This window comes from Capra hircus, chromosome 7 (genome assembly GCF_001704415.2).
Source record: "Capra hircus breed San Clemente chromosome 7, ASM170441v1, whole genome shotgun sequence".
Taxonomy (NCBI): Eukaryota; Metazoa; Chordata; class Mammalia; order Artiodactyla; family Bovidae; genus Capra; species Capra hircus.
Genome location: NC_030814.1, coordinates 87,411,576 through 87,436,594, shown reverse-complemented (window position 1 = coordinate 87,436,594; position 25,019 = coordinate 87,411,576). Strand labels below are relative to the sequence as shown.

Genomic DNA, 25,019 nt, shown 5'->3' with positions numbered 1-25,019 from the left:
CCCCAGAGAGCATCAAACCTCACTGTGATTTCCATTTGACTGCTACTTGCCTTGGGACTACTGCCTCGGGACTTTTTGTTAACCTGCTATTTTTCCTGGAGGAGGTGGGATGATATATTTTCAGCAACCAGTGATATTTTCTGGCTGAGAAAAAAGTTTACATGATTTGTTATAATAACAGAACTATGTCAAGCTAAAGAGTACACTTAGTTGTTCAAATTTCTTCGCTCCAACACTGCCACAAAAATTAGCTTCAAACTGTATTATCAAAGTGGCTGTAATACCCTACAAGAGATGACTAAGGTTATTAGGTTATCAAGTTTCTTCTCAAGCCAAACGTCTAGCACAAACAAAAAAGCCACATAGAATACATTTTACTTATACAGTTCACACAGATGAACAATGACAATACCCAAGACAAACATATGTCCTTTGCTGAAGACTAGTCAGACTACCAATTTACATACAGCTTTGGCGCTCTCAAACTTACCATAAATTATCATTTTTTCCCACAGTTGCTTAGGTCTCCACAAGCTTATCCTTAAGACTAAACAGGTTTTCCTATTCTTAGTGTGGAGGAAAGATAATCAATGCAGAAAAAATAAGCCCTTAGTAGAGTCACATGGGACTGAAGTGACAAGTGGGGAAAATTTCAGAAGATTTCAACAAATACACTGCCATTAACTTCACTACAAATAAAACCTATCAAAATAAGTCAAACTCTGATTGCAAATACAAACCATTAGAATCCTCAAACAAAATCAATAATGGTCACTGGACTACTGCTTCAAGTACTAAGATAAAATTTACAGTTTAAAAGAGCCAAATGACTTTAAAAAAGGAACAAGAAAGTATCCACACATACATACAGAACTGAATCTACAGGTTAAAAAAAAAAATCTAGAAAATACCACACCAAAACCCCTTGGGAATTTTCCAGAGAAAATGTGAATCAATGCTTTCAATTACGAATAGGCACCTGGTATTCTGACCTGTGTTCTAAGGTGCACACAGAAGAAATAGGCTGCCCTTACTCAGAATGAGTTTGTGTTTCTCCAAAAGAAGAATCACTAAGCTCTTCAGGGGAAAACTTGCTGTTATTTTAGCTTTTAAAAGTTTTCTTATCAAAACCATAAGTCAAGTTATATAATTATTTTTAAAAAACAGGGTAAAATAACATTCCCAAAAGTTAAAATAAGGTATTTTCACATTTTAAATGATCTTCAGAATACCTTGAAAAAAATTATTAAACCAATCTGCTATTCTCCTTGCTAAGCCCAAACAGAATTTCAAGAATAAGGTGTACTTTTAACTAAAAAAAAGGAATTTACATAAACCAACACTGAGCATCCATACTATATAAAAGAGACTTGAAAGGCCTTATGAAAGCATTCACAGACTTGACTACGGACAAGTTAGTGCTGTGACGTTAAACAAAAAGTTGAAAATATATCTATGTGGGGTTCCAGCTGATGGTTTAAAAGTCTTTTTGGTTGCTTAAACAAAACAATGTAAGGTAAAAATACTTCTCTATCACCTTTTTATCTTCCAGGTCCAGAATGAAACTTAATATATTTCTATAAAAAGTGTTAACAGTTTACATGTAAACATAAATACAGGAATGATGTTTTAAAACAGGTCATCTTAAAGAATGCTAATCTCAAATGTAATGTGAAGGTAGTTCAACTTGGGGGCAACACAAAGAACACCTTGCCACAAAGAAAATTTATAATACTTGTGTGTATTATCTATTGAAAAAAGGGTCTTCCATTGCTCTATTAAACTGTAAGTGCAGTGTAACCATAAGGAAATTAAAAAGCACATGTACATTTAGCTTCTTTTTTTGGTATTTCTTTCTTCAAATTAAAGCAGGTAATCAATAACTTTGTGATAACACCTGTTAACTGAATAACAGAAATAAACTTTAGCATGCATTCTGAATGCAGGATTTCACCATACACGGATACATGTATTATTGATATAATACATTTGACCCTTAAACAAGGCAAAGAGTTAGGGGGTTGAGATCCTTCCCATAGTAGAAAATCCGAGTATAACTTTAGACTCAGCGCTTCATACACAATTCCACATCCACAGATTCAGTCAACCATGGATCATGTAGAACATATTTACTGGGGAAAAAATCCCCATATAAGTGGACCCAAGCAGTTCAAATCCATGTTCAAGGGTCAACTGACCACATGCCTGTATCTGACAGATACTATTGAGCAACTGCTATGTACTAGGCCCTCTGAACATGGTAATGATCAAAAGGGAGTAGTCAGAACAGAACTAAAAGTTTTAAAAATTTTATTACTCACTAACCAGGCTGAACATAAATACGCAGTAAGCACCAAACTGCAGGGTCGCCTTCTGCTTCTAATTCACTTTTAGGTTTTATTCGGTTAAGTCCCAGGACTCTGACAAGGAGAGCTAGGCATTCAAGTAGTTCACAGTTGGGGCATATTCACTAAAGTACGGACGTAGAATTCTTGGTATTCCCATCTGTTTCAGCCCCTGATGGAGTCAGATAAGATAAAAATCATATGGATAACTGTAGGGTTGCTCAAGGTTCAAAGAGAAGACAAAGCTCTATTTAAGGGGACAAGTAAATCTCCAGAATACCTGCATATGTGGCAATGAAAGAGAACTGAACGCAACTGAGCATACAAGCAATTCACCAAAAAGTTACTGCTTTGGGGCCATGTAATACTGCATGCTGGGTTTTCAATCATTCTTTTTTGTAGAGAAAAACACAATGAGAAAAAAAAATGCTATTTTTTTTCTACGACTATGTAAGTCTCCACAACTTCATTTTCCAACAGGAAAATTTCTCCTGCCTCACACAATCCTGGGGCTCTTTAATGAATACCCATCATCACGCTGGACTGGCCATTCTGATCCACAGTTTGGATTGCCTTTGAAATAACAGCCATCAGCATTCACAACTACTACACCATACTTCTAGCGGGGATATGTAAAAAGAAAACCATCGAGTTGGGACCACATATTCCTTACAGACTTGAGGAACTGAAGGCCTTCAACCTGGCTGCCATTTCAACCATCAAAGGTCATGTGCTACCGACAAGAAGCCTGAGAGGAATCAGACCACAGGACAGCCACGTGCTGTGTTTCACACAAGGCACCGAATGAGCATTACAGAAACCATGGTAGTTCCTTAGTACAAGTGTGATTACTTGCCGAAGTATAACACCGGTAACTAAATAATAAATGTTTAAAATGTTCAAACCTTTTGAATCACCTTATAAAATAACTCTCAACAGTAATGGCGGGAGTTTTCTACTTCCGCTTAAAACAATATCTTCATTTTTATATTCAAAGGAAAGCACGTAATAATAGAAGCTTTCATAACGATGGTATGATGATGGAAATGATTTCAGAAACAGAAAATACCACCCAACAACATGGACCAGACAAGCACCAAGCATATCCTGAACAGCACAGGGAAATATAGCTTTATTTTGTAGTGACTTTAAATTGAGTTCAAGTTATAAAAACACTACTTTTTCTTGGATTCACTATTTTGTACACCTGACACTGATGTGATATTGTTCATCGAGATCCCCGGTAGCCTAGTGGTTATGATTCTGGGCTCTCACTGCCATGCCCAGGTTTAATCCCTAATGGGAAACTGAAATCCCACAAGGAGTGTGGCACGGCCAAAAAAAATGTTAACCAACTATACTTCAATCTTTTTTAAAAAATGAAAAAAATTTGGACTATTTCTGGTCCATAAACTTAAATCATAGCAGGTCATACATGAGAAATTCAATATTCTTGGATTTTTCCAGTCTGTTTTTGTTTTATATAAGAAAAATCACTGATAGAAAATTATAAAGAAAGGTTCAACTAAATTGTAAACCCCTAATAAAGAAAAGAAAAAAGAGCACTAGTCAGATATTACACTGTGTATTTCAATAAACACTATCTAATTTCCATAATCTTAAGAGGTTAAGTATCATCCTTCCTTTGGAAATAAAGAAACCACAGCTCAGATATGTTAAGTAACTTAATGGCAGACCACTTTCTCTTACTTTTTTAAGGTATAGTTTAATGCTGTATTAAATAACATTTATGACATACAGATTCTTGTAAACTCCATCAAGACAGACTCCAAACTATTATCTCTTATAGCACTTAACATGGTAATGCGCCCCAATATTTACAAAAAAAAACCAAACAACAATGAATTAAAACTAGGTTCTACCACTTATTAGTTGAGTGGCATTAGTCTATAACCTCTCTGCGTTAAAAGTTCTCTCTCATAAGGATTATACCAACACTCAAGATTACTGTGAGACAGGGTTGGTTTCTTTGCTGACAGAGGTCCACAGTGTCAAAGCTACGGTTTTTGCAGTAGTTATGTATGGATGTGAGAGTTGGACCATAAAGAAGGATGAGCACCAAATCACTGATGCTTCTGAACTGTGGTGCTGGAGAAGGCTCTTGAGAGTCCCTTGGGCAGCAAGGAGATCAAACCAGTCAATCCTAAAGGAAATCAATCCTGAATATTCACCGGAAGGACTGATGCTGAAGCTGGAACTTCAATACTTTGACCACCTGATACGAAGAACTGACTCATTAGAAAAGACCCTGATGCTGAGAAAGACTGAAGGCAGGAGGAGAAGGGGACGACAGAGAATGGGATGGTTGCATGACATCATCAACTCAATGGACACGAGTCTGAGCAAGCTCCAGGAGATGAAGGACAGGGAAGCCTGGCGTGCTGCAGCCATAGGGCACAAAGAGTAAGGACACGACTGAGCAACTGAACAACAACAGCAAAGGGTTAGTTTCTCTACCTCCACGCTACTGTTTTTGGGGCCAGATAATTCTTTTTTTTGGTGGGGGTGGGTACTGTCTTGTGCACTGAAAGGCACTTAGCAACGTCTCTAGCCCTTATCTGACTTCCCTGGTGGCTCAGACGGTAAAGTGTCTGTCTACAATGCGGGAGACCCAGGTTCGATCCCTGGGGGAAGATCCCCTGGAGAAGGAAATGGCAACCCACTCCAGGACTACTGCCTGGAAAATCCCATGGACAGAGGAACCTGGTAGGCTACAGTCCATAGGGTTGCAAAGAGTCGGCCACGACTGAGCGCCTTCGCTTTCTTTCACTTTCACTAGCCCTTATCTGGCAAAAAGCTGGTAGCATCCCTCTCTACCAGTTGTGACAACCAAATTGTCTGCAGTCAAAATGATGGAGACTGGAGTATTCAAGAACCACTGCTGTAGGTAAAAGAATTATAAAAACGAACTGGAAAAGTATGTGATTTTCTCTACTCTAGAGAATCCCCTTGAGATGGGAGAAGGGCAAAATTTCCTGAGCCAAGCCGCTAATGATAAATACTCCTGAAAACAACAATTAGCAACACAAAATTCGAGTAACTTTATGTGGTCTAGTAAAGATGGCAAGTTCTTGATTATGTCTCCAAATGAGAGAGAAAGAAATTCCCTACCTTAAATTCAAACAACCTAGGTGACTTCTTTCACCAAAAGAATGAAGCTGATGGCATGATCTCGAACTGATGAGGTCACAAAAAGCCTGGTACCTTGTGCTCAGAAGTCCAACAACACTAAGACTGCCATGCTGGGAAGGCCACAAGTGTAGGCACAGAGGTTAGGAGTCCCAGCTGAGCCCGGACTGCCAGCCTCCTTAGCCAGAGCAACAGGTGGATGAGCCTCCAGTCCAGACCACGTGCTAGCTAAGACTATCCAATGACCTTCATTGATGCCTCATATAAGAGAAGACTTGCCAAGACCTGCTCAAATTCCTGATCCTCTAAATTTAATAAAATAGCTGTCATTTTAAACCACTAAGGTTTCAGATAAATTGTTTTCACATAATTTGTTCTATTTTTCATGCATATACTTGTCTTCTTTTTTCCCCCCAAGAGACATTTGCCTCCCCAACTTTACTTATTGATTTACGGCTGCGCTGGGCTTCACCACGGTGCGCGGGCTTTTCCCAGTTGTGCGAGTGCTCTCCAGCTGCAGTGTACAAGCTTCTCATTGTGGTGCCTTCTCTTGCTGCAGAGCTCAGCCTCTAGGGGCATCGGCTTCAGCCGCTGTGGCGTGCGGGCTTGCCTGCCCCACAGCATGTGGGATCTTCCTGGACCAGGCACTGAACCCGCGTCCCCTGCAATGGCAGGCAGACTCACCATCACTGGAGTACTAGCGAAGTTCTACCTTCCCACTGAAGAGTTTCACATGTTTTAAAGAAGATCTTCAAAATTTATCGTTATTAACTCAGATGAGGTCACCCAATTTCTATCAAGATGACAAACCATCATGTGCTACTGGCCTCATCCCCCCAAAATAAAGCCCTGAGGGAAGAAAGAAGCAGTCAGTCTGGATTCCAGGACCAGCATAACAAAAAGCACAAAAACTGATGGGGATAAATTTCCACTGATTGTGTTGAGTCCTCTAGTCAGGAGCAAAGGGCGGCAGGAGTCAAAAGGCAAGATTTTTCGTTTTTGTTTTTTTTTAGTTTTTAAAAAACTAAAAAGCTTTTTTCAGTCTGCCTGTATCCTTCCCTTGATTGCCCCTTACCAGAAATTAGCAGAACAGCTCATATCTTTGTCAGCAGGGTGAAATCAGGACAGCACAAAAGGCCTATGAGGGGAAAGTTCATGAAAACTGGTACAAACAGACTACCCTGAAGCCATTTACTCTTCTCAGTCCTTCTCCTCTCAGAAAACACTAGAGAACTGGCGGTGAATTAGGATACAAGGAAACTACCTCTTAAAATTTCTAAGAGTTTAAAAAACAAACCCCGATCCGAAGCAGCCTAACGCAGTAGCAGCCAACAGAAAAACAACAGCAATTCAATGCCAGGTGGCTATTTGACCCGAGATCAAGCCCTTCCTCTCTTAAACTCACTCAGACCAACACAAACGAAGGTCTGGCTGTTGGCCATTCCCTAATCCATATTATTAGACTAAGTGGATAATATTCCTTCCCAAAGAATTATTAGCTTACTAGCTAAAGTAAGTATTTGGAGCAAGCCATAAAACAGTTATAAAAGGCATATAATACACCAAACAACCCAACCACTAATGCAGAATTAGTGGATTAGATGCTCCAGGAATGAAGAGACCGAGGGGGGATATGAGCAGTATGAACTCAGAAGAATCTAGGGAAAAGAATCAAGTGGAGGGACCTCCCTAATGGTCCAGTGGCTAAGACTCCACATGTCCGACACAGGGGGCCCGGCTTTGATCCCTGGTTGAGAAGATAGATCCCAAGAGCCACAGCAAAGATAAAAGATCCTGAGTGCCATAACTAGGAACTGGAGTACCCAAATTAAATAATATTTTTTTAAAAGATAACCTTAGAAAAAAGAAGAATCAAGGGGAAGTACTGAGTATGAAAAGACGACATCAAGATAATAGGCGTTTCAGAAGGAAGGGAAAAAACAAAACATTTCAAAAAAAACAACAAACATATTAGGAAACAATGAGAATAAATTTCCCAGAATTAAAGACAGAAGTGAAGATTTAGGTGTGTCAAGAGCCAAACATGTAAGAAAAAAGCTCATTCCTAGAAATATTGAGCTTGAAAGTGCAAATGTTTAGTTGCTCAGTTATGCCTGACGCTGAGACCCCATGGACCATAGCCTGCCAGGCTCCTCTGTCCATGGGATTTCCCAGACAAGAACACTGGAATGGGTTGTCATGCCCTTCTCCAGGGGTTCTTCCCAACCCAAGGATCGAACCCAGATCTCATGCACTGCAGGAGGATTTTTAACCATCTGAGCCATCAGTAATATTAAGAATACTGTGTGAGTTGACAGTACTTTTAAAAGTTTACATGTAATACAGAAATATCACTTTTGGAAATCCGGAAGTGATCCCAAGTAATTCAGAAAAAAAAACAACAACCCTATATGTCAAAAAATGTTTTATTGCAATACTTACTACGGTAAGAGGGAAACTCCCAGATACAACCTAAATACCTAACAACCAGGCAATAATTCATGGTTTAAGGATGTATTTATAGCCATCGTCATAGTGTTGAAAAGAGGGTATGTCTAACAAATTTTACTATTTGAGTGGGATCTAAAAAATCCAAACAACATGAGAAGTTTACATTAAAACTACTATGAGTATTTAATTTTCTAATTATTAAAACTTAAAAGTTTGCTTTTAAAAATCTGATAAGCTTGGTAGCTTGTGTTTTGATAATGTCTAGACTTCATCAAGAAACAGCCAATAACAATCGTATTTCAGATAGAATTTACAGAAACATTAGCTTCTGAAAGTATTTATGGTATCTTTATACTAAAGGAGAATATAATATAGCTACTCTTTATTGCACAGGAGTAGCTTATGGCAGCTTTTGGACTTTATAACTAATAAAATACTGTATGGAAAATTTCAACATCTACTCTGCCAAAGAAAGTACTTGGTCTTATTTCTACCAAGTGCTTTATAGTTTTATAATTTTCATTAGCTCGGCTCCACACGAGACTACTGCCTGCCTTCGATTTCTGGAAGGCTGCCCCAATTCTTCTCTCCCAGGCCTTGTTGCCAGGGTTGCAGCTGCACAACCAATTCTTATTAAAATGTAAGTCTTTGAAATGCAGGTCTATGGAAAGGGACATAAAGGATTTCATTATCTTTTCTCAAAACTCACAGCGAGGATTACATCCCCAACCTTTCCAAGCCATTCCACTACTTAGCAGCCTTCTCCATCAACTCACACATCAAATATAACAAATGCAGCAGCTGTTTTAAATAACTCAAATAACTCATAAAGGAGTAGAACTGCATAATAAAGAACTTAATGTCTAGCAAAAAATACTTTTAAATGACTTCAAATACATACGATGTATAATAATTATTTCAAAGTGACTTCCAGTGAGTATGATGTAATTATATAGCTGGATACTCACACAATGTGAGTAATAACACTTCTAAACACTACTACTAAATAATTCTAAAGAACAAACATTTGCAAGACAATACACACTTATGTGATGATAATTTCAGAAACTTCAAGTTAAGAAAAAAACCGCAAGTAACTTACTCAAATTGTAAAATACCTTATTAGCTCTTCTTAATTTTGTTGTAGAACTACTCATGCCTCTAAAATTTTTTTGTAAAAGAAGAAAAAACCTGAAGAACAATTTACACTATTTTTCCTTTTCTTACTAGAATAGAATCTCATGTACTTTCGTGCTCTGGATAAAAAATCCCCTGCTTAAACACTGCTTAACTGTACTTTTAAAAGACAATTTATGACTAAATTCATCTTATGAGAAAAGTTAACACAAGATTGTCAAGATCATGAAGGTAAAACTATTTTCAATGAAAACTATTAAGAGTGGTTAGTCAGTCTGTTGCAAAGTAAAATTGAGGTTTCTTTTAAAATTAAAACGTAACATTTTTAATGCTGATACACCATTGGGATTCTTGTAACATGCAGAACCTTCAAATTTTAACTATATTAGAGAAAAGAAGTAAAGTTAGCAAAATTCATTGGGGTTAACATAGCTAGTCTGTTCCCTGCGTATTTCATTCCTGGTTAAATAGGAGAAAAAAATAGGGGAGGCAGAAAGGGAGGCAGAGACCTTTGAGGCTCTCATTATACAACACAGACCTGAAGTTACAGCAACAAATCACATTGGAGAAAAAAGAAAAAAGAGTTCTAAAAAGTAACCACTCGTTTCATTTTTGATGACTGAACTGAAATTAAATAAATGTACCAGAAGAAGTACATTATATAACGACTTTAAACTTGTTAAAAAATGCTGCCTGAGATCAATTCATGTCCATTTTCATGACCACTATCAAAAAAATTAAACAGATAACAACAGTGTTGATGAGGATGTGAAAAGTCTGGAAGGAACCCTTGTGCACTGTTAGTAAAATGGCAAAGCAGTGCAGCTCCTATGGTAAACAATAAGGCGGTTCCTCAAAAATGTAGAAATAATTCTGTTGTATGGTGCAGCACTCCCACGTCCGGCCACGTATTCAGAAGAACCGAGGGCAGGATCTGGAAGAGTACTGTGCACCCATGTTGTTACCAGCACTATTCACCTAAGACAAGAGGCTGCCTCAAGGCAAATGTCTTTGAGCCAATGAACAGATAAACGAAATTCGATATACACAAAGTATTATCGTGATATATACAAACATACAGAGGAGTCTTAAAAAGGAGGAAATCCTATCACATGGATGGATGAAGCTTGAGGATATTATGCTAAGTGAAATAAACCAGTCGTAAAAAGACAGATGCCATCTGATTCCACTTACACGAGGTGTAAAATACTCAAAGTTGTTTTGTTTTCTTTTCTTTTTGGCCACACTGCGTGCATGGCTTGTAGGATCTTAGCGCTTTGACCAGGGATGGAACCCAGGCCCAAGCTAAAATGGTCAAATTCACAGAAAACGGGTAAGAATGGTAGTTACCATGGGCTGGCAACAGGAGGAAAAAGGGAGTTGTTTAATGGGGCTAGAGTTTCAGCTTTGCAAGATGAAACAGTTACGGAGATCTCTTTCTCAACAATGTGACTATACTTGGCACTACTCAACTATACACTTAAAACTAAAATGGTAAATTCTATGTTACATGTCTTTTACCACAATAAAAAGCATTTTTAAAGTAATTGGAGGTCTCATCCTTACAGACTTTCATGAGTTAGTAAACATGAAAAATGGAATGAACTTTTTTTTAAACTAAGTACTGCATATTAATCTGGGTTTTTGCTTCTTTTGGTCAGGTATGTAGGTAATATACCATCATGGTATAAAACTCAAAGGAAACAAAAGTATATCATGAAAACTAAATTTTCTTCTCATCTCTATCCCTAGCCACAAAAATTCTCTTCCCAAGACACAGCTGCCAATATTAGCTTCTGGTATAAATAGCCTTTCACAGAAATTCTAATGATACACAAGAATATAAATATATATTTTTTCCTTTAAAACATATTTTCAAGGGCCCAAATACATTATTTGTCACCCTGCTTTTTGATTCAACGCTTTATCTTGGAAATCAGGCAGTTTCAGAAACTTTAAAAAATACTGCCTCTCTCACTTCTGAAAGGCTGTATTTTATCTTACAGGTGTAACCCACTGTCAACAGGTGAGAAGTTGTGTTGTTTCTAATTTTTTTTACGACTACAATCCTGCTGCAAGAAATCATCTTGTAAATTCACAAATGTGGGATATGAGACAGTGGGATTTATCTCTAGGATAAATTCAAGGAGTGAAACTGATGAATCAAAGGGTCTGTTTATATATTTTAATTTGGGGGAGACATTTTAAGTTTTGACAGATATTTTCCAAATCTTCTTCTAAGAAAATGTACATACATACACTCCTACTAACATGGCATCAGAGGGACTTGCCTTGGTCCAGTGGTTAAGAATCTGCCTTTCCAGTGCAAGGACTTGGGTTCAATCCCTGGAACTAACAGGCCCACATGCCACAGACTCGATGCAGCCAAAAATTAACAAATACATTAAAAAACAAAAAAAAGCAACACATTAGAACATCTGTATTACCAATCCTAAAAGGCTCCCCTGACTTCAGCATTTTAAAGGGAAAAAAACTTCTTCCCTGGAGAACGAAAAAAACACACCAGTATATCAGGTAAATATACTGAGTTCCATAAAATTAAAATCTACAATTCTGAGTAAGACTACAAGGGTTGATCTGCAGCCTAAGAAAAGCACTCATCCTAACAATCGCCAGCTAAGTCTTGGCTAGGCCTCTGCTAGTCTCACATTTCTTTCCCCAGAAATCTACTCTTATTCTATAGTTTTTGACCCAAACAGTTTTATTTACATCAGCATCATAGTTATGATTTTTAATCAAACTGATTTAACTGGCCTAAGACAGTAACTGTTTACATTTGGGTGGATAAATCTCTAACTCTGGGAAAGTATAGAAATCAATCAGTATTAATAGTCACGTGCTATTAAATGTATCCGTAGTAACATTTTTATTATCGTACTTTATGCTCTATCTACTAAGATATTTGAAAGACAACAAAATTTGATATGCTAAATTTCCAAGTTTAATTTATTAAAACTTTTCAGAATTATAAATTTTAAAAAGATTTGTCTGCTCTACTGATAAATCTTGTCTTGTTAACTGCTTGAAGTACCTGAGGGAATCAGAGAACAGTTAAGTCTGAAGGTCTAAAGATGTTAAATAATTAGGTATGAAAGCGCTGCAATATTTAGTCTTTCTTATTGGGCATTAAAACTCAATGACAATATACAGCACTGAACTTTTCATTGAGTTTTACAGATCAACTTTTTATTTTTTAAGGCAACCATCTTTAAAGAGAACTACAGAAATAGAGAACCATGGGAATACGATCTTGGACAGGAAATGCCTATCTCTACCTTAAGATTAACACATTTCATTTAGTATCATTCCCTACAAGCATTTTTTAGCAAACATGTGCACTAAAAGCATTCACAAATAGTAGTGATAAATGAAAATAGGTATCCTGCATGACTACTCTTCAAAGAAGAAATGGATGTCTTCCATCCATAAAGCACAGAAGAGTGTATTTTCTCATGCTGCCAGAAAACACTCCTTAATCAAAACCAAAGGAGGGCTGCTTTTTTGATTTCCTCATGGAAATCACGGCCTTTACACTAACGACATAGAGCAACAGCTACAATAAAACCCAGGTGCTGTCAGTTCAGTTGCTCAGCAGTGTCTGACTCTTTGCGACACCATGAACCGCAGCACGCCAGGCGTCCCTGTCCATCACCAACTCCCGGAGTCCACCGAAACCCATGTCCATTGTGTCAGTGATGCCATCCAACCATCTCATCCTCTGTCATTCCTGTCTCCTCCTGCCCTCAATCTTCCCCAGCACTGGCGTCTTTTCAAATGAGCCAGCTCTCCGCATCAGGTGGCCAAAGTATTGGAGTTTCAGCTTCTACTAAGTCCCTCCAATGAACACCCAGGACTGATCTCCTTTAGGATGGACTGGTTGGATCTCCTTTCAGTCCAAGGGTCTCTCAAGAGTCTTCTCCAACACCACAGTTCAAAAGCATCAATTCTTTGGCGCTCACCTTTCTTTATAGTTCAATTCTCACATCCATATATGACTTACTGGAAAAACCACAGCCTTGACTAGATGGACCTTTGTTCACAAAGTAATGTCTCTGCTTTTTAATGTGCTATCTAGGTTGGTTATAACTTTCCTTCCAAGGAGTAAACGTCTTTTAATATCATAGCTGCAATCACCATCTGCAGTGATTTTGGAGCTCAGAAAAATACAGGCAGCCACTGTTTCCACTGTTTCCCCATCTATTTCCCATGCAGTGATAGGACCGGATGCCATGATCTTCGTTTTCTGAATGCTGAGCTTTAAGTCGACTTTTCCACTCTTCTCTTTCACTTTCACCAAGCGGCTTTTTTAGTTCCCCTTCACTTTCTGCCATAAGGGTGGTGTCATCTGCATATCTGAAGTTACTGATATTTCTCCTGGCAATCTTGATTCCAGCTTGTGATTCCTCCAGTCCAGCGTTTCTCATGATGTACTCTGCATATAAGTTAAATAAGCAGGGTGACAATATACAGCCTTGACGTACTCCTTTTCCTATCTGGAACCAGTCTGTTGTTCCATGTCCAGTTCTAACTGTTGCTTCCTGACCTGCATACGGGTTTCTCAAGAGGCAGGTCAGGTGGTCTGGTATTCCCATCTCTTGAAGAATTTTCCACAGTTTATTGTGATCCACACAGTCAAAGGCTTTGGCATAGTCAATAAAGCAGAAATAGATGTTTTTCTGGAACTCTCTTGCTTTTTCCATGATCCAGCGGATGTTGGCAATTTGATCTCTGGTTCCTCTGCCTTTTCTAAAACCGGCTTGAACATTTGGAAGTTCATGGTTCACATATTGCTGAAGCCTGGCTTGGAGAATTCTCAGCATTACTTTACTAGCATGTGAGATGAGTGCAATTGTGCGGTAGTCTGAGCATTCTTTGGCATTACCTTTCTTTGGGACTGGAATGAAAACTGACCTTTTCCAGTCCTGTGGCCACTGCTGAGTTTTCCAAATTTGCTGGCATATTAAGTGCAGCACTTTCACAGCATCATCTTTCAGGATTTGAAATAGCTCAACTGGAATTCCACACCTCCAATAGCTTTGTTCCTAGTGATGCTTTCTAAGGCCCACCTGCCTTCATATTCCAGGATGTCTGGCTCTAGGTGAGTGTGAGTGATCACACCTTCGTGATTATCTGGGTTGTGAAGATCTTTTTCGTACAGTTCTTCTGTGTATTCTTGCCACCTCTTCTTAATATCTTCTGCTTCTGTTAGGTCCATACCACTTCTGTCCTTTATTGAGCCCATATTTGCATGAAATGTTCCCTTGGTATCTCTGATTTTCTTGAAGAGATCTCTAGTCTTTCCCATTCTGTTGTTTTCCTCTATTTCTCTCCACTGATCGCTGAGGGAGGCTTTCTTATCTCTCCTAGCTATTCTTTGGAACTCTGCATTCAGATGCTTATATCTTTCCTTTTCTCCCTTGCTTTTGGCGTCTCTTCTTTTCACAGCTATTTGTAAGGCCTCCCCAGACAGCCATTTTGCGTCTTTTATATTTCTTTCCCATGGGGATGGTCTTGATCCCTGTCTCCTGTACAGTGTCACAAACCTCAGTCCATAGTTCATCAGGCACTCTTGTCTATCAGATCTAGTCCCTTAAATCTATTTCTCACTTCCACTGTATAATCACAAGGGATTTGATTTAGGTCATACCTGAATGGTCTAGCGGTTTACCCTACTTTCTTCATTTTAAGTCTGAATTTGGCAATAAGGGGTTCATGATCCAAGCCACAGTCAGCTCCTGGTCTTGTTTTTGCTGACTGTATAGAGCTTCTCCATCTTTGGCTGCAAAGGATATAATCAGTCTGATTTTGGTGTTGACTATCTGGTGATGCCCATGTGTAGAGTCTTCTCTTGTGGTAAGGCTTATTATATATATGTATATTAGTTGCTAAGTGGTCCAACATTAGGGCTACCAATTCTATTTACATAAGCATGGCATTGCGCCTCAGATGGCAGTTATTTCTGGGTGCTTATACCTGGACCATTAACCAAAATACTAGAGATTTAGTATCAATTGCCATTTCCCAAAACTAAAAAAAATTAATCAGACTTTCAATAATATTTTCTAGCCGAAAATAAGGATAGATATTTTGGCTCCCATTGCCAAAACTGAAGAGCTGCTGCTGCTGCTAAGTCGCTTCAGTCGTGTCCGACCCTGTGCGACCCCACAGACAGTAGCCCACCAGGCTCCTCAGTCCCTGGGATTCTCCAGGCAGGACACTGGAGTGGGTTGCCATTTCCTTCTCCAATGCATGAAAGTGAAAAGTGAAAGTAAAGTCGCTCATTTGTGTCCGACCCTCAGCGACCCCATGGACTGCAGCCTTCCAGGTTCCTCCGTCCATGGGATTTTCCAGGCAACCTAAGCTCCTTCTTGATTGATATTTGCAAGTTATAGGAGAAACTTGGAGCCATTCAGAGGCACTGTTTAAATGAATATACTATTCAACCTTCACAGCTTAATCATTTTCTATAATGTACACATTTCTTCATTCTTTCACATTTGGTGAGCAAATTATTCCTCGTGTGTGTGTGTGTGTGTGATTCCTAAAACCACCTGACAGTTTCAAGTAGGCTAGTACCCTATAGCAAGGTGCTATCACTCAGAATGAAAATTATAGGATGAGAAATCAGTCACATGAACAAAAAAATCAGAAAACCACAATTTAATATTAAACATGTATTTTCTTGATTTTTTTCACTCGGTAAAATTAATATAACATTTCCCTATCACTAACGAAAACATGCTATCATGGTGCCTCACTAATTAGATAATCACAAAAATTAACTTATTCAACATATATTTGTTGAGCTCCTATTATATGCTAGGCTCACATATTTAAAAAACAATATGTAAATATAAGTCAGCAAATTATAAAGTATAATAAACATTTTTAATGCATACTAATAATTTACCAAAGATACGTTTAAAGACTACCAGAGATTAAAATGGAAACACAGGGTAAGTAGATAGAAATAACTGAACTTTTAATTTTGAGCAATTATGACATGGCAACAATCAACACTTTGAAATATGGCCCTTACAGAAGTTAAAACAGAATTTTAAAAAATTCTTAATAAAATGGAAGTAAATTGATCTCTTTAACATTTGATTTATAAAGAAAACCAAAAGGCTGGCTTCATGCTCAGTGGTGAACACTGCAGACGTTCCAATTAATGCAATGTTTTGTGAAACATCAGAGGCATTAAATTAATGAACAAGACAAGATGCTCATTGTAATCACAATGTTCTATGAGCTCCAGCCAATGCAGCTGGTAAGCAAACCACGTAAGATATAAAATCTGGAAAGGACAAAGCAAATTATGTTTCATTACAAATAAGGACTGCACTCCCAGAAAAGCTAAGTGTATCAGAAATTCTAAATGAATTTAATTAACAGATGAAATTTATCGAAAAGTAATAATCTTCCTAATGTTAGCAATACACAGAAAAATTTAAGCTGTAATAGCACACTAAAGGGACAGTAGAGCTGTAGTTAAGGACACAGACCTCAGAGTCAAGCAGGTATGAGTTGAAATCTCAACTCTACTACTTCCTAGCTGAAGTCACCTAACGCCTTTAATTTTCTCAAGTGTAAAAATGAATATAATTTATCAAACAGTTAAGACAATGCTGAAAAGTACACCAAGCCTGTCATTTAATGAAAGACATTATTATTCGTATTATCAATAATAGAAAGCTACATGTCCCTTCCATAAATAAAAGAGGTATTACGTTAAACATACACGAACCTTTCTAAAATCTAAAGAAGTACAAAATTTCAAACTATAGCTAGCCCCAAGATCTGGAATAAAGGATTGTCCTGTACGCTTCTCATGTCTTCTTACAAAAAAACCCAATAACAACATATTACTTTTTTTAAAAGTCAACCAAAACCCTGGTTCTGCACAACTGTTTTACAGTTCCAAAGGAGTCAAGGGTTCAGCACGTGTCTCCCCCAAAGAGCTAAATTAGTATGGATGATGGCTACTTCCTCTCCTCTAGGACTAAACCACAGTTAGGAACCTATTCACTAGGAGGCTGTTCTGATACTGTCAGCCTCTTTCTGTCACATTAAGCTCCACCAGTAATGGTACACATTACATATTTGTTTACCACCTTAACTCTTGTACTTAATACCTGAAAAAAACCAAAGAAAGGACTGCATTATCTGCCACCTTGCACACCCGTATCAGAGACTTGCCTAATTCACAATTCAAGTCTTAGCAAGTCCTTTGAGTTATCATTATATGGTATAGACTAGGTTATAATAAAGATGTATATGCTATGATGTGTATGTTCCAATATTTTGGCCACCTGATGTGAAGAACTGACTCACTGGAAAAGACCCTGATGCTGGGAAAGATCGAAGACAGGAGAAGAAGGGGACAACAGAGGATGAGATGGTTGGATGGCATCACCGACTCCATGGACATGAGTATGAGCAAGCTCCAGGAGTTGATGATGGTCAGAGAAGCCTGACGTGTTGCAGTCAACGGGGTCACAGAGAGTCCAAACTGCACTGCACTGAACTGAACTGATGCTATAATGCTTTGGGACTTATTGGCGCATGTAACTGAATAAAGTCTAGGTAAACCATCTGGAAAGGGAAATGGCAACCCACTCCAGCACTCCTGCCTGGAAAATTCCATGGACTGAGGAGCCTGGTAGGCTACAGTCCATGGAGTCACAGAGTCAGACACGACTGAGCAACTTCACTCACACTATCTTTAAAGACTTGCTTCAGCATCTCAACAAAGGTGATCAGGGTGTGTTTCTGCTCTATCTCCTCCTTCCCAGTTGGCTTCTTACTCAACTCACTTTCCTTTTATGGTTGGAAGATAGCTGCCGGGCTGAAATTCAGCAGGAAAAAAGGGACCTTGACCCCAGTATTTCTAGCAAATGTCCGAAGATCATTCTGATTGATTTCGATCATGTCTGCCATGACTGCCAGAAGTTAAGACACGTTTTATTCCTACATGAAATAAAGTACTGTGGTGATCTGAACTTATTCTACTAAATAATGACATTATTGAATTAAAAATGATGGTTCAAGCACATTATTCAACTTTCCCTATCTTCTTAAAAAGTTATTACCCCCCATTTAATCACAGAACAACAATAAAAAAGTAAATTCTTCCCTGAATATAAATCATTTTGAAGGATTCAGAATATATTGGCAGATTACAACAAAGGTTTATGATATTCCTTAACAAAGCTGAAATCAAAACTAGATTTTCAGGGAGAAAACAAGGTTCTTATTTCACTTTTTCAAGATTATAATAGCAGAATCTAAAGAAAACAACTACATGGATATCTTGAGTTAGAGGAGGAGGAAAGGAGGTTTTAATGAGTTTTAAAATAGAATCATCTTGGGGCTTCCCTGGGTCCAGTGGTTAAAACTCCACTTCCACTGCAGGAGACACGTTTGTTCCCTAGTTGGGGAACTGAGATCCTGCCTGCCACCAGAAGCAGCCAAAAAATTAAAAAATAAAATAAATAAATTTAAAATAGAATCAGTTAAATACTCCATCCTGTGACTCAAGGCTCCTCAAAGACACTAGATCATCATCAACCCTCCTTCCTCAATCCCTGTGCACAAAAACAGAACAGAGATGCACACGTCATGAAGTCTTTTTGTCAATGTGCATTGCAAAGCCAAATGCAAATTATTCCTCATTTATGATGTTCTTACTATGTCTCATTCCTATAACTAGCACAGAAAACAGAAGGTAAACGATTCCATCTCTACTGACAGAGAAGATCGCAAAACCCTGGTGGCTCAGATGGTGAAGCTTCTGTCTACAATGCGGGAGACCTGGGTTCAATCCCTGGGTCGGGAAGATTCCCTGGAGAAGGAAATGGCAACCCACTGCAGTACTCTTGCCTAGAAAATCCCATGGATGGAGGAGCCTGGTGCAGGCTACTGTCCATGGGGTCGCAAAGGGTCGGACATGACTGAGCGACCTCACCTCTTCACCTCATGGGATTAAAAGCCAATTTCCAAACATATAAGAGAGGAGGTGATTTTCATGGCAAAGTTGAATAAAAACAAACAGCAAATTGAGTAGAACTAACCACTTGGAAATGTGTTACACACAAGTCATCTTAAATCATAAGCCAAACTTCACTAGAGAAAAGAAGTGTGGTTAAAGAAACGTGCATAAAAAGAACATAATGATTTAAATCTATGAACTGACTTTCCAAATTCTCTACTGTTCAAATAATTTAGTTCAGTTAAATGTACAATGATGACTTTTTTAAGACAACATAAATGTGTCACACACATCAGGGACATAAACACAGTCCTTGACATCACAGAGCGTGTAATGTGCTACAAAGGCAATACACACAAACGTTACTAGACAGTTCAGAACATAATGACGTATAAATGCCAGTGCGTAAAAACAAAGAGGAGAATCAGTGAACTGGGATGATTTCCACAGCAAGTAACAGAAAATCTAAAAGCACAACTGCTTAAACAATAAGACAGTTTCCTTTACCACATAATAAAGGAGTCTACTGTGAAGAGTACTGAATGTGAAGGAATAGTGAACGTGGCCCAGTGCTGCTGCTAAGTTGCTTCAGTCGTGTCTGACTCTGTGCGACCCCACAGACGGCAGCCCACCAGGCTCCCCTGTCCCTGGGATTCTCCAGGCAAGAACACTGGAGTGGGTTGCCATTTCCTTCTCCAATGCAGGAAAGTGAAAAGTGAAAGTGAAGTCGCTCAGTCGTGTCCGACTTCGCAACCCCATGGACTGCAGCCCACCAGGCTCCTCCGTCCATGGGATTTTCCAGGCAAGAGTACTGGAGTGGGGTGCCACTGCCTTCTCCGGTGGCCCGGTTCTACTTCTCTGTAATTCTCCTAACTCTGCCCTCCTTCAGGTAAGAGAATAACCCTTCAGGCTGGCAGCACAAGAGCTGCAACAGTTCCAGATGCCACATTCAAACAAAACAAACTCTGGAGGAGGGACCACTTCTTTTCCTTTTTCTCAAAAGCAAGAAAACCTTTCCCAATAGCTTCTCTCTGACTTTCCTTTTATTTCCAAAACTGGATCTCATGCCCAGTCCTTTGGAACAATCACTTCCCAAGGCAATGAGACCTACGTAAGGAAGATTAGACTGGATGCTATAACTATGAGGACCATCTCTTTAAAGATGGCTGAATATATCAAGAAGACAAGCCTTGGAAGATGGTATGATTTGGACTGGTGACAAAAAAAAAAAAAAAGACAGAAAATACACAGGCAAAGGAAGGGATGTGTCTAACTGAAAAAGAAAGTCGAATTGCAAACAAACATTAAACATACTGTTAGCAGTAAAGAATTCTCTTAAACCATGCTGGAGTCATTCTCTGTAACACAAAAACTAGCTTACTGTTCGACAGTCAGTAAACGCTAAGCATGCACGAGGAGTAGCCCTCTCTTTATGGGAAGGATTTAGATTAATCACCAGTGGGGATAGTCAGACTCACCACTCACTCCTTTCAAAAGAGCTCTCTCTGGGTTGAGAACATTCCGTATTATGCATACAGATGACTGCAGACTCACTGTCAGTGGGAGCTGTTCCTTGATGGTTTCTGTTCATTTGGGTTCGAGGTTTTACTCAAAAATCCACACACTCACAGCTGGTCCTATCTGCAAATGAAAGCATGCAATTAGGAGGCAAAAAGCTGCCGGGAGCAATTCCTTCCTCCCCCACCCACCTATGATTAACTGATCCACGTGAAAACTGAATTTAAACACCAGATTCACGAAGTCCAATGTTCAAACTAAGCAACTTATACTTCAAAGGGTGTAATGTGCTTATTACGGTTACCACCCTTTCCCATCATGTAAATTTACTGTAGTGTCCACAATATACCAGGTGGAACTCTCGTGTGCCGGGTGGAATCCAATACACATTTGTGTTTGGTGGCAGCACACAGGGTTGGCTTACATAGGGGGCTAAAGGAGAGCTGCCGACACTTAGAAGACTTCACATAAAAATCAAATTATCTGATCTCTCTTGGAGGAAAAAAGAAAAAAACCCAGAAGATCTGGCAATATTGGGCCCACTTTCCCACCTGGTAATAATCTGTTGGAGCTGATCAGCAGCTAATCTTTCAGATGAGACATGGGTTTTGCAGTTCTCCATACATGTCATCCGGAGAAGGCAATGGCACCCCACTCCAGTACTCTTGCCTGGAAAATCCCATGGACAGAGGAGCCTGGTGAGCTGCAGTCCATGGGGTCGCTAAGAGTCGGACACGACTGAGCGACTTCACTTTCACTTTTCACTTTCATGCATTGGAGAAGGAAACGGCAACCCACTCCAGTGTTCTTGCCTGGAGAATCCCAGGGACAGGGGAGCCTGGTGGGCTGCTGTCTGTGGGGTCGCACAGAGTCGGACACGACTGAAGCGACTTAGCAGCAGCAGCATACATGTCATCACTCTCTTCTATCATAATCCAGCTCACGGTTATCTGTCTGGAGTCTGCTAGCATCTGAACTTGCAAACTCTGCTATATATTTATAATAGCTCATGGGAAATATTTATTACTATCAAAGCCAAATCTGTTTTTCTGCTTGTGGATACAATACAGCATAAGAATAACCACGTTGGCTTGGGAGTCAGAGGTCGCTAGGTTTGAGATCTAATGCTGCAAAGTAACTATTTATGTGATCTCAGGTCTGTTTTTAACCTAAAGTATATACTTCTTCATTTATAGTCCTCCAAATAAACATATAAGCACTTAGAACAGTCAACAAACAACAGGTCTAAAATCCAACATGTCCAGGCTGAACTGGTAACCCCAAATCCACTGCTTTCTGACAGTCTTTCTCATTTCAGTAAACTGGCCTGGAATCCTTGCAGTTTCAGTTCCAGACGCAAACCTCAAAGTCTTTATCGTATACTCTCCCTCATCCTCCCAAAAATCATCAAAATGGTTGATTCTCTAGATATATAATTTGAACAGATTCTAAGAGTCTCATAAAAACCATAAAAACAAACAGCAATTCCTCCCTCAGAATCAGTTACCTTCTTGAAACTGCCTATAAATTCAACTATTTAAATAATGATAGCTTGAAATTTCAAGGTCCTATATTGTAAGGAATATTTAGTATTCCATAAAAAGAAAATACTGGGGATGTTACATATCAAAGTGACACATTACATTTTATAAGCTTATAGTGAAATGAAATCGCTCAGTCGTGTCTGACTCTTTGTGACCCTATGAACTGTAGCCTACCAGGCTCCTCTGTCCATGGAATTTTCCAGGCAAGAGTTCTGGAGTGGGTTGCCATTTCCTTCTCTAGGGGATCTTCCCAACCCAGGGATCGAACCCAGGTCTCCCACACTGCAGGCAGATGCTTTACCATCTGAGCCACCAGGGAAGCTAAGCTGACAATAAGATGGGTCATTATGCTTAATTTGAATAATTAAGCAAACAGAAAGATGACCAGAACTAATGGATACAAAATCAATACTCAAAAATCAATTCTTTTCTATAGAACATTTGTTCACTCACTCTATATCCCAGCCATTACACTCCTAGGTATTTATCTAAGAAAAAGTGTACATCTACAAAGCAGCTTTATTTTTAAGAGCCAAAAACTAGAAACTCATCATCTTTCCACCAACAGATGAGTACATAAACAAAATATAAAGACATTCAATTTAGTACTACTTGCAGTAAAAAATATTATACATTCACTGACATGAATGGATCTCAAAATTATTACGCTGAGAAGCCAAGAGTATACAGTATAGAATCCATTTATATAAAATTCCAGAACCACAAGTGACAGAAAGCAGTTCAGCTGACTGCCTGGAAACAGGCAGGGTATGTGGCCAAGAGAAGAGGAAAGGCCTACAAACAGCTTTTGCTGGAGATATTTTTATTACATTGAGTGTGGTGATAGTTTCATGGGGCGGGGGGGGGGGGGGAAGGTGTGTGTGGGTGTGGGTGTGTGTGTATAAATTAACCAAATGGCATACTTTCAATATATGTAATTAATTTTAAGATAAATTAATTCATTGCAAGTCAGTAATTGGTAGCAAGACTGATTAATATGAAAAATAGAACCCTTTTAATGCATTAAGTTTGAAAATCATGGCCACATGTACACCTGAAGCTAACACAACATTGTTAATCAACTACACTCCAATATAAAACTTAAAAATTTTTTTAGAAAAACTAAAAAGAAAGAAAAGTATGGTCACAATCTCTCTTCAGAAATAACTCTTTCAGAAGTTATATATATATATTTCATGCATGTAAATCAATTAAGTTAGAACACACCCTCACACTGAACATAAAAAAAAACTCGAAATGACTTAGAAACTTAAATATAAAACACCAAAAACTTCTAGAAAAGAGAGGCAACACATTCTCTGACATAAATCATATCAATATTCTTTTAGGTCAGTCTCCCACGGCAATAGAAATAAAAGCAAACTAAATAAGCAAGACCTAATCAAGCTTACAAGCTTTTGCATAGCGTAAACAAAAAGACAATCTACAAACTGGGAGAAAATATTTGCAAATGATGTGACCGTTGAGGGCTTAATTTCCAAAATATATATAAACAGCTCATACAACTCAACAACAACAAAAAACAAACAACTCAATAAAAAAAGAACAAATCTAAACAGACATTTCTCCAAAGACATACAGATGGCCAACAGGCACATGAAAAGATGCTCAACATTGCTAATTATTAGAGAAATACAAACCAAAATTACAATGAGATTTCACTTCGCACCAGTCAGAATGGCCATCGTCAAAAATTCTACCATTAAAAGATGTTGGCAAGGGTGTTGAGAAGAGGGAACCTTACTACACTTTTGGTAAAAATGTAAATTAGTGCTGTCACTATGAAAAACAGTACAGAGGTTCCTCGAAAAACTAAAAACAGAACTACCATGTGATCCAGCAATCCCATTCATGAGCATATATCCAGGCCCCTGTATTCACAGCAGCACTACTCACAACAGCCAAGACGCTGCAGCAGTATAATGTCCACTGACAGGTGAGCAGATAGAGAAGATGTGGTAATGTATACGCAATGGAGTATTACTTGGCCATAAAAAGGAACTATGTCACATGCAGCAACACGGATGGACCCGGAGATTTCATACTAAGCAAAGTAAGTCACAGGAACACAAATACCACATGATATCACTTATATGTGGAACCTAAAATACACGTGAACATACCGAAGAAACAGACTCAGTCACAGAGAACAGACTAGTGGTTACCAAGGGGGAGGAGGGATGGGAGAGGGAAGGACTGGGAGCTCGGATCAGCAGACACCAACTGTCATATACAGAATGAATAAACAAGGTCTTACTGCACAGCACATGGAGCTACATTCAATGTCCTGTCGTAATTCCATTATGACAAGTCGTAATGGAAAAGAATACAAAGAAGTACATATGTGTAACTGAACCACTCTGACGCACAGCAGAAATTAACACAACACTGTAAATCAATTACACTTCAATAAGAAAATAGATCCTGGAGTCAAACTGTCAAAGTTTGAGTTCTGGCTTTGCCACTTATTAGATATGTTGATTTTTGGCAAGTTATTCACCATGCCTCACTTTGCTAAACTGTAAAATAGGGTATAATTCATAAGGCAATTTTGCAGTCTCAATTAGGTTAATACAAGTAAAGTGCTTGAAACATGGTCTGGCATAAAGTAAGCCCTCAGGAATGTGGACATCAGAGGGGAACAGGGTTTAACACAGGATACAACATTACGAGAGTAATTTTCCCAGCAAGTCACAGGACATTTTTAAATACATATACAGATTTGCAGCAACTGCAGTAGGATGTAGTGTTTGATAAGAGCTTGCCTGTATTTTGTTTATGGTTAGTATTGAGCCATTTCATTATTTTCAATTTTGACTGCCATAGGGAACTGCAGCAAAA

At 38.7% G+C, this 25,019-nt stretch overlaps 1 protein-coding gene across 7 annotated transcripts in view; it reads right to left on the bottom strand.

The window, feature by feature from the left end:
- CDC42SE2 (CDC42 small effector 2) overlaps positions 1-25,019 on the bottom strand; it is a 117,829-nt gene that overhangs the window by 66,008 nt on the left and 26,802 nt on the right. For 4 of the 7 annotated variants that reach the window (XM_018050716.1, XM_018050714.1, XM_018050713.1 and 1 more), the window contains one exon: positions 20,574-20,736. The exons of 2 other annotated variants lie outside the window; for them this stretch is intronic. The gene's annotated coding sequence lies outside the window, so the exon portion shown is untranslated. Of the gene's footprint in view, positions 1-20,573; positions 20,737-21,164; positions 21,283-25,019 lie in introns of all 7 variants that reach the window. One more of the 7 variants, XM_018050715.1, reaches the window with a different exon arrangement.